At 40.8% G+C, this 9,790-nt stretch overlaps 1 protein-coding gene across 1 annotated transcript in view; it reads left to right on the top strand.

Annotated features, from left to right (window-relative positions):
• Positions 1-330: 330 nt before the first annotated feature.
• The window catches only part of DHRSX (dehydrogenase/reductase (SDR family) X-linked), a gene marked incomplete at its 3' end in the record, with an annotated part of 87,750 nt that continues 78,290 nt past the window's right edge, over positions 331-9,790 (top strand). Inside the window, exon 1 of the mRNA XM_010151031.1 lies at positions 331-406. The remainder of the gene's footprint in view (positions 407-9,790) is intronic.

The following is a 9,790-nucleotide window of genomic DNA, read 5'->3' as shown; positions in this document are numbered from 1 at the left end:
AAGCACAATATTTTGCTTGAGCTTGTGGTTTTTTCCTTTTCCTTTTATGTGATACAATTCACTTGGCTCACACATTCCCCTCTCAGTTCTGCTGGTCCATCCAGCAGATGGTCGTATCTTGTATGAATAAATGAGATAAACAGGCAGAGTTTGTGTGAACAGCACTGCATTTGTACAGCCCTCTTCAGCAGCATCTGCTGCCTGGCAGTAGCGAATCACGCCTTTTCACCTAAAACTTCATACTCCTTTTACACTGGGCTTAGCCTTTCACAGCGGCATGCTTATATTCACTGTCCTCGATTGCATCACTAATTTTCCATTTTTTGTATTACAACAGCTGGAAACAGTGAGAGTGAGGGCCAAGAAGCGGTGAGGAAAATACAAGAAGAAACTTTGACTGGAAAAGGTACCATGCTACATCCTTTTCTTTAAGGAACTCTTTTTTCCTGTCTTTTTGCCGTCATCTTCTTTCATATAAGGTCCCCTTGTGTATTGTCAAACTTTTTTTTTAATTTGAGGAAAGTAATTCGTAAAGTAAATCTGACATAAATGAGTAAAATGAATAGGATATTTTTTAAAAATGTATTAATTTTTTTTTTTACTTCTTTTCTGTGTGCTAGTGCGAAAGGGCTGGCTGCAAGTTACAGTCTGCCTGCCTGTCTATGGGCACATTGATTTAATAGCTGGGCAGAAAATCAGAATACTAGTCATTTCTGCTAATGGAGGGTGACAGCAGGTGTGTATAATCCAACAAAAAAAAGTGATTTTTTTTAAAAAAGATGTTTCTAAAAGAATGGGGCTGCCCAACTGTGTTATTTCACACATGGCGAGAGCTTATAATGCTTCACAGGATAAAACTGTGTTCTTAAAAATAGATGGACCTTTCGTACCAAGCCAAATGCCTATGGTTTTGTGGTTCTTCCACATTTGTTGTTTTAATCTGGTGAGTGATCGTGTTGGGGGAGGCATAAGGAAAGCTTAGCTTGATAACTGTGAGAAAAGGCATATCACATACTATCTGCTCTGCAATTATAATTTGCAGTTTATGATGGAGGTTAGTGCATCTATTATTTCCATCTCTTGGATTCACTGGGTGTAGTTCCTAGTAGTATACGATGATTCACTGCTGCCACTTTGATGTATTATTTCTTGGCAAAATAATAGGGCAGTGCTGGTGCTCCACCCTATTTAGGATCTTCATGGCTTCTGCTGAGATCTGATTCTGTTTTTGTGCCTCTAATAATTACTGTTATGATGATCAAAATACGTTAATTATTGTGTTAAAAAAACCTTTAATTAAGATTTATCTTTTGACTTAAATAAATGTGCACCCATCATAGCCTCAGGATACATGTATGCTAGTTAAAAGCATCATAAATTTAAGGTATAGTCAGAAGGATCATGAAAGGAAAAAGGTAATTATTACATCATTTAAATATTTTGCTGGAAGTTTCTGTACAGAGACCAAAACCATTTGGAATTAATTATATCACGTGACCTGGGTGAAGCTGAATAAACCAGGTTCTGCCTTGTTTTCTCACATCTGTGTGATCACAGACCTTTCTATTGCCCCAGTCTTACCTGTTTTTTCTAAACGAAGTAAGCTTTAACCTTCAGTTATAAACTTTGTCAAGATATAGCTGGCCGTTTGAGGAAGCTGAAATTTTATGTTGACTGAAGTTGTTCATCATTGTAATCGTAATGACTGAAGCTTTAGTAATTTCAGGTCCTGATAGATTTGGCCTAAAAACAAAGTGGAAGAGCATCGCCTTTTCAGAATTTCTCACTGATTGAGGGATATTTGTATTTGCAAGTGCAATATCCTGTACGAAGAACTTGTGTGAGTCTGAGCAGCAGTCCTGTGTTAGTGCTTATCGATGAATCTGCATGTCGCTTTGTAGTGGGATGTGTGTGCAGATACTGTGAGCAGGACTGGTCTGTGCAGATATATCGACTTTCAAAAGCTGTTTGGTCACTGCATAAAACCATTATCAGTTACCTCGACCTTTTCCTCGGCTTTTTTCCCCCTTTTTTTTCAGCATTTCTTGTGACCCATGTTAAAAAACTGCTTACAGAAGCTGTTCCCATCAGTAATAGTGGACTCCTGAGGAAGAACTACTCAAAAGAGTATTGCTGGGCAGCCAGCGTGATCAGGGATTGGGCCAATATAGCTGCCCTTCTTTTACCATGGACAAACTATATGAGCAAGTGCCACTGGTTTGCTATCCAGACCTCAGAGCTCTAATAAGAAGGAAAATTTCCTTGCTCGTTAGCAAGTTAGACAGCAAAAGGGAACCAGAGGCCTCGTCCTCTCCTTGTTGCCTGGCTGAGCCATACGTAGCACAAGCGTCCCCAGAGACAGCTCTGGGAAAAGGCCAGGCCTGTTGAATGCATGTAATTAGTGTTTTTAAGGTGATATTATCCTTCTACATGTTGGCCCACTCTCTGTCTGGGGCTCTGTCTGCTTTCTAAGGGTGTGTAGTTTTACTTGACATGATTTACACTTACTTCAGGGACAGGTGAGATTCAAAGCATGTACAGAAATAGATCCTATGAAGCAGCTGATGGGCAGCAGCATGTTAACAGTTTCAGAGGAGGATAAAGGATAAAAATAAAAAAGCGATGCACACAGGTGATGCTTTTTTGCAACAGCAGGGCAAGACATGAGGGGAGGACTGATAAAATTTCTGAATACAAGGAGTCAGGAAACCTGGTTTCCCATGCTGGAGGCATTCAAACCAGAGCCAGTGCCAAAAGATAGTAGGATATTGAAGAGGCAGGCAGTTGTGACTGTTCCTGTGCGAGGCAGCAATGCTAAAGGACACATAAAACCTAAGCAATGTGTCACATCACCGCTTCCTACCACCCATCCTCCCCCAGGATTCTACAGCAGAAACCTCCTTTGTTCCTCTCCCTGCTGATTCCAGACTGTTTAGGTGTCCTCCTCAGTTTTGAATCTCTGTGCTGAGTTAGCTGTTGGTAAGTGCAAAAGGCGAGGAAGGTTGTGGGCAGCTGAGTAGAAGGGAATAAGGTACAGGTCCTTGGCATATGATGGACACAATTCACTTGACCATCAGAACCTCCTCTATGAAAAAGCAGTCAAAGCTCTCAGATATCCAGAACAGACCAGAAGTAGTGCTGCATTGTCATTAAAATTATCACATGGGCACTATTTCCAAAAGACCAAGGGCAACAGATTGCTACGCTCTGAATCATAAAGCTGGGAGAAGCCAGAATGATGCGGGCATTTATCTTACTTCCATTTGTTAAATTGGGAACTTGTGTTGTTAATAGTAGCAATTATATGGCTGGGAAAACTGTTGATGGGTAGGGATTGCCACAGAGATATTCTAATCATGTAAGTCTCTGTAATTTGCGCGTAGGGTGTGTCCGCGGTTGCGCGTTCGTTAGTGGATCAGGAGAGCGCTTTTCAGGCAATGCTCAATGTCTGCCTGCTTTCTGAGCACAGGTTGGCATCCGGAAGGGCACTGCAGGTCCTGACCGGGTTTCTCTTTGGGCAGAACTAGCCTGGGAGGTGAGCTGCAGCGGTAACAGAACATTCGTGCATGGGAGCAAGCTTGGAGCTTATCTGTACTGAGTCCCAGTGACCTGTAGACGTTCCCAGTGCAAAATGAGATCTAGAGATTGACTTCTGTTCATCCAAACTGCTTGTTAATGTAGCCATAACCATAGTTACCAGTCTTGAACAAACGACAATGATTTATCGAATTGGGGAGTTTCTGTTATAAGCTCAACTCTAAATGATACTAGAAAAAAGTTCTCTCCATGTACATAATAGAGTATATTTCCTGACTCAGTTACCCTCAGTCTACATCTCTGCAAATGACAGCGGGTTTTAGCCTGATGATTACAAACATACAAATGTTGGAAACTAATATATAAACATGAATGAAAGTTTCATTCATTCCAGCGCAAGTTCATGAATGCCAATGGAATCAGCAATTAGCAAAAGTTTATGCATAAATATCACTTAGCGCAGTACCACAGTACCAAGGAAAGGCTCTCACAACTGCAGTGTAGGAGCTGGAGTTGCAACTAGACTCCAGGAGAAAAAAATTAAAAGTTAGTGAGAAAACAGGGTGTAAAAGTCATATTAAGCACAGACCTCTTCAAAAGGAAAAGCCTGTGTTTAATCTCACCCAACATTTTTGTGGCAATTCAAATAAAACCACAATTATAAAACTACACACTAAATCCACAGCATTCATGAGACTCCCATTTGAAGCCAGATGAGAAAGGAAGAAGAAACTTTCTCCCTTCAAGTCAGAGGAATGCAGAGTTTAGCATGGTGGCAACCAAATTATGTCATTTACAGTCTGACCCACATCAAGACGGTGTGGGCCAAGCAGTAGGAGGAATGATGTCACCTTAAAAGCACTGCAATTTGCGTGCATTCAACAAGCCTGGCTTTTCCCCAGAGCTTTCTCTTGGGATGTTGGTGCTACACATGGCTCAGCCAGGGAATAAGGAGATGACAAGGTCTTTTGCTCCCTTTTGCAGTACAACCTGCTAATGAGCAAGGAGATTTTCCTTGTTATTCAAGATCTGAGTTTACCCGAAAGAAGAAGGGGTAATGTAGCCAATAGGTACCAGGCATAATTGCAGAATAACTCATGGGTAATTACTCCACTGACACTTGCTGCATGCCAGGCACCAGATTTAACAAAGCAGTCCACGTTTTACAGCTCTGTACCAGAGTCTTGTTAGCTTTCTGTGCAAGCTAGAGGAAGTCAACTGCTAAGAGTTCCCAAATTCCCGAACTTTTAGATTTGTTTTTGCCCAAGGGTCAGTGATGGTATTCCTAGCACATGGGCCAGAGTTGTGTAAGCCTATTCAACAAAGATTGATTCCATGTTAAAACATGAAAAAACACCACCCAGGACTACTTCTTTGACATGGTATGTCAAAGATGTTATGGCAGTGATCATCCAACTTGTCAAAACCAGTAGAAAATATTTGTGGGTGAGACATGTTTTCCGTAAGTGTGCATAAGCATGTGTGAGTTTGTGCTTGCTTGTGTCAGAGTAGCTTTTCCTGGTGTAGTTTTGAGGTGTAAAAGCGTAACATCCTGAGCTTGTAGTAAGACCTGATGTGGCTACTTTGTCCCTTCTACCACATCCTGCCATTGAGGTATCCTTTCTCTACCACTGATGATGCTGAAAGACCTGTAGGATTGGGTTAGAGTTTCCTAGCAATAACAGTGCAGTTTCCATCTATGTGGTTTCTTTTTTTTTTAATACTGGTGTAGTATCTCCAATACTCAGCTTAGCTTAGTGTCTCCCAAACTTAGCAGATCAAGGACTGCCCTCAGTTAGGGTTGTAGAACTGAACACCAGCCTCATGAAGACGTCTTGAAAGGCAGAGTGGTGAAGTAAAGAAGTGTCGATCTGACAGTACGCCACTTTGCAGGATCCTACCTGGAACTGCAGAGCTCTTGTTCTGCTTTTTCACTTGACGACAGGTATAAGAACCTTGCCTAAACATTAAGATTTCTTCTTTCCATAGCCTCATCTAAGGTTATATCAAGTATATTCAAGCCATATGAAAATAACTGAATCTTGAACAATATTTGATGTGTTAATCTAAGGCTGTAGGGACTGGATCCTCCACGTGCTCAAGGGACAGAAGACCCCTTTCTCTGTGCTCACAGCACTCGTGTCTCTTACCCAGTAAAGTTGGTGACTTCTTGCTCCATATTAAGCAGGGAAGATTTTAATCCACAAGAAGGTATCTCCAGAGCACTCCAATAAAATCAGTTAGGTGAATAGTTTGCAAATCAAGTGTCCTGCTTTTCTGTTTTTTACATAATACTTTGATGCAAAAACATGGTTAAATTCATTAAGCCTGCTTACTGATGTCTTTTTTGTTCTCCTTTTGACTTTCAGTGTAACATGGTACAAGATTTTTTTCCCTCAGTGCTTATATTCATTTAAAACAATAAAGAATTCTCTACTTTCTTATGTTTCTTCAGACACCTTAGAAATTGAGTTATCATGTTAACAGGGTGGCAGTTCAGACATTAAGAGCAATACGAGTATGGTTCACAGAGCTAAAGATGAGCGGCAGATCTGGATAGTGAGATGGAAATAAAGTCTTTCCAATATAAAATGTATTCATAATGCAGGCACAAGCTCTGCCTGTTAGTTTCCTAAATTCCCATTTCCATTGGAAATGCGAAACATATTTCATTAACAGGCTCTTCCACTAGGAAACATGATTTTCTCTCATTTAAATTATTTCTAATTGAAACTTAGAGACAAAGAAGTGCGCAGGTGTAGCTGTAGGCAGAATAACAAAGTCCTTTCAGATGTCTTGAAATGATTTTCTGACTGTAAATCACTGAAGCTTTGTGTGACTAATGGGAGCGGAGCTCTGAGGTTAGGATTTTGCTGATTGTTCTGCCATACTGAAGGCAAACCGGAGAAAGGGAATTTCAAAATGAAATTGCCTCTGCAAGGCCTGAAAAAGCTCTCATTTCACCCTTTTACAGGATTTTGATCCTCTTTTATGTACCTCTGGGGCCATGATGTCAAGCAGTGGCCAGATAGAGGTGCTCCTGGGTTTGACACCTCCTGTAGTGTGCCATTATTTCCAGCTCACGCAGTAGTTGCTGGCGGGTTGCGTGGGCTATTTCCAGACCTTGTCTGTTCTGAAGAAAATTGCCAGCAAATACTGAAAGGAAAAGCCAAGAAAAAGGCAATTTGTTTTCTCTCTGGAATGCTTACACATCTCTCTTCCAAGATCTACTTCATATAGTCCCAGTTTCCGTGGGTTACATGTAGGGCTTCAGAAGTTAATTTGCTTATAACAAGTAGGATATTTTCTGTGAAAATGCCACTGGCTTCCGCACTAGGGATCCAACTGCCAGGAGCACGGAGAACTTGCAGCCTAAATTAAATGTGGGAAAAGCAGTGCTGATATTTGAAGGCCTTATGTGCTGTGTGTATCACCTTCCAGTCGTGAGCTGCATGTGAACCGACAGACTGTGGCCTACCTGAGCGCGCGGGCAGTGCTGATCTTGCCTTGTCCGCCCCATCCTCACAGCAGCGTGGCCAGGCTCCAGAGGGAGCAAAGCCAGAGAGGAGTCTCTGCTCCTCTGAACACTAGGGCATTCATGCTTAACTTGTATTTCCAGGGCCATTTTTCAATGGCAAAGAATCAAAGCTCTTAATAGATGACCCATATTTTCAATGAGTTATGAGCCAGGCTCTTGCCAGTGCTGCCCAGGGACAGGACCAGAGGCAATGGGCCTCTGAAATGCAACAAATCCCATTTAAAAATGGGAAAACTCTTTTTCTTCATTAGCATAATGGCTATTGGATATTGGCACAGGTTGCCCAGAGAGTTTGTACAGTCTCCATCCTGGGAGATATTAAAAAACCTGGGCAACTGGCTCCATGTGGCCCAGCTTGAGTAGGGTCTAGGAATGGCCAACCTCCAGAGTTGCCTTCCAGCCTCACCCACCTGTGAGTCTCTCACCCAGCTCTGTGAGTCTATGAAATTTTAGCAGCCAAAACCACATGAAACACTGTCTGCTTTGTTTGTCCAGCCCTGACTACAAAGACTGTAGCATACACAGGTCTGCAGGGTCTTCAGGGAATTGCATCAATGTTCATCCAGTGCCCATTATAAGACTCTTGGGCACAGATAGTGGTAGGAATAGCAGTAATTTGCACATAATGCAGTCATAGGAAATGAATATTTGAGAAGAATTTTGGAGCAGTGCAAAAAAAAAAAAAAACCATCTGTGCAGGTAATAAACCTGCTCTGTGGAAACGGAGGGAAGGAGTGCAGGAACACTGATGCTGAGAGCAATAACCTGTGTGAAAAGGCCAGGAAATACTGTCTGTGACTCTTCAGCAGCTTTGTGTTATTTTTTTCTATGCATGGCATGGACTAATATGTTTTATTTTAAGACCAAAATTTTAAAATCTAAGTTTCAAAAAAATCTGTTCAAGATTTCATGATGGATGACTTCTCTGCCACATTTTCACAATATGAATAGAAATTAGCATGCTTATGTGGACTTTGAAACATTTCTCAGGCTGTTTAAATCCTTGCAGGAAAGATGTAATGTCAGAGCAATTTTTATAGTCTTTTCTGGTACTTGATGCTAGAAAATCTGCCTTGTAAGAAGAAAAAGAAATACTCCTAAGGAGACTGATAGACCTTTGAATTAATCAAAACATCTAACATGAGAATCATTAGATGTCTAATAATCATGTCTGGATTTGGATTTATCCTCTAATTGCCTTGATGCAGTGTTTCTCAGCAAGGGGGATGTGAACTCTTACCAGCACCTGAATAATTTCCCCAAGGTTATGGCCAGCGGTGTTTTAGTCCTTATTTAGTCTTAACGTTATGTCTGCCACTGTCTTCTCTTACCAAGATTACTGTTGACTTCAGGCTGCTTGGAAGGAGTAGCTCTTCATAACTGATATGACTTGACAAAATAAATCAAATCATCTTTCCAACATTTAGTTTGACTTAGTTGAAAAACAATCCTTGCCAGTGTTTTACCTCCCAAACATGGAAACTATGTGGGCCTGTGGTGTGAGAGAGATCTTTGCTCTGGGCAAGGTTTGCTGTTGTTCTGTGTTTCCTCTCATTCTACTCCAGTCTCGCATTTGCACACACACTTGCATTTTTTTGCAATAATTTACAGCTACTAACTCCCTGGATCTCATTTAAATCGTACACTGTTTGTACTTCTTTCTCTTTAGGAATTTCTTGGCATATCAGGGAGGAAAAAAGGAGACATATGTTTTGGAGGGGAGGAAAGGGAAAACAAATATAGGGAAAAAAGCAGCTTCCCCTGTTCAGACCTTTGTCATGGCAGCTAGGGGCTTCTGAACTGGAGGTCTGTGAAAAGTTCATTTTCCAACCGAAAATCTTGCAGGGTTTCTTCTAGCATGTATTTTACACTTGGAAGTCAGTCCATGAAAAAATCCCATGACCCTAATTGCAAAAATCCCATGACCCTAATTGCAAAAATCCCATGAACCTAATTGCAAAAATTTTTCATGAAAACAGAATATTTCCCAGAGATGTGTCTGTTTTGATGGAAGTGTTTATTGGCAAAAGATAGAGAGAAGAATCTTTGCACTCATACCTGCAAAATAAAGCAGGAAATGTGTCCACACCTGTACAAGGAATTAACTCGAAATGTGGTGGATTGTCTTCAGGTCAGTATAGATCAAAATCTTTTCATCCCAACTCATTGTTTCTTATGTCCCAGGCTACTGTACTGTCAAAGACAATCTTTGTTTCAGAATCTAGACCTTAAATCTTCTCAAATTAATAAGCTGCTGCTTATAAATGGTTTGTGTTGATTTGCAAATGCATGTTACGAAGAAATCAAAATTTTTTTTTGACAATTTTGCAAATATTGTCAAAAAATATTTTAAAACAAGATTTTGTTTAAAAAATGCCACAAGATGGAAATATCCTATGGAAGACACTTCTTTCAAGTGAGTTTGAGCCTACTTTCCATCAATCTGCTTTTTTTTTTTTTTTTTTGCTCTGAGATGATGCAAAATTAATCGTTCAGTCCCAGGCTATATAAAGTCTTTAAATGGGATTTCCTTCAAGACTTTGTTTCTGAATGCAGAAGGCAAAGCACAACTCCAGTGCCATGAAAGCTTTGTACTTTGAAACCATAGGCCACCAATGATAGACAGAGATGTCAAAAAATCTCCTTACTTGGTGTAGAACCGTTGCATGTCTTACAAGGCTGATGTAGTAAGCAGTTCTCCTGAGAATCTTACTC

The sequence above is a fragment of the Eurypyga helias genome, unplaced genomic scaffold (genome assembly GCF_000690775.1).
Source record: "Eurypyga helias isolate BGI_N326 unplaced genomic scaffold, ASM69077v1 scaffold16784, whole genome shotgun sequence".
In the NCBI taxonomy this organism is placed as follows: domain Eukaryota; kingdom Metazoa; phylum Chordata; class Aves; order Eurypygiformes; family Eurypygidae; genus Eurypyga; species Eurypyga helias.
This window is presented reverse-complemented; position numbering and strand designations above follow the sequence as displayed.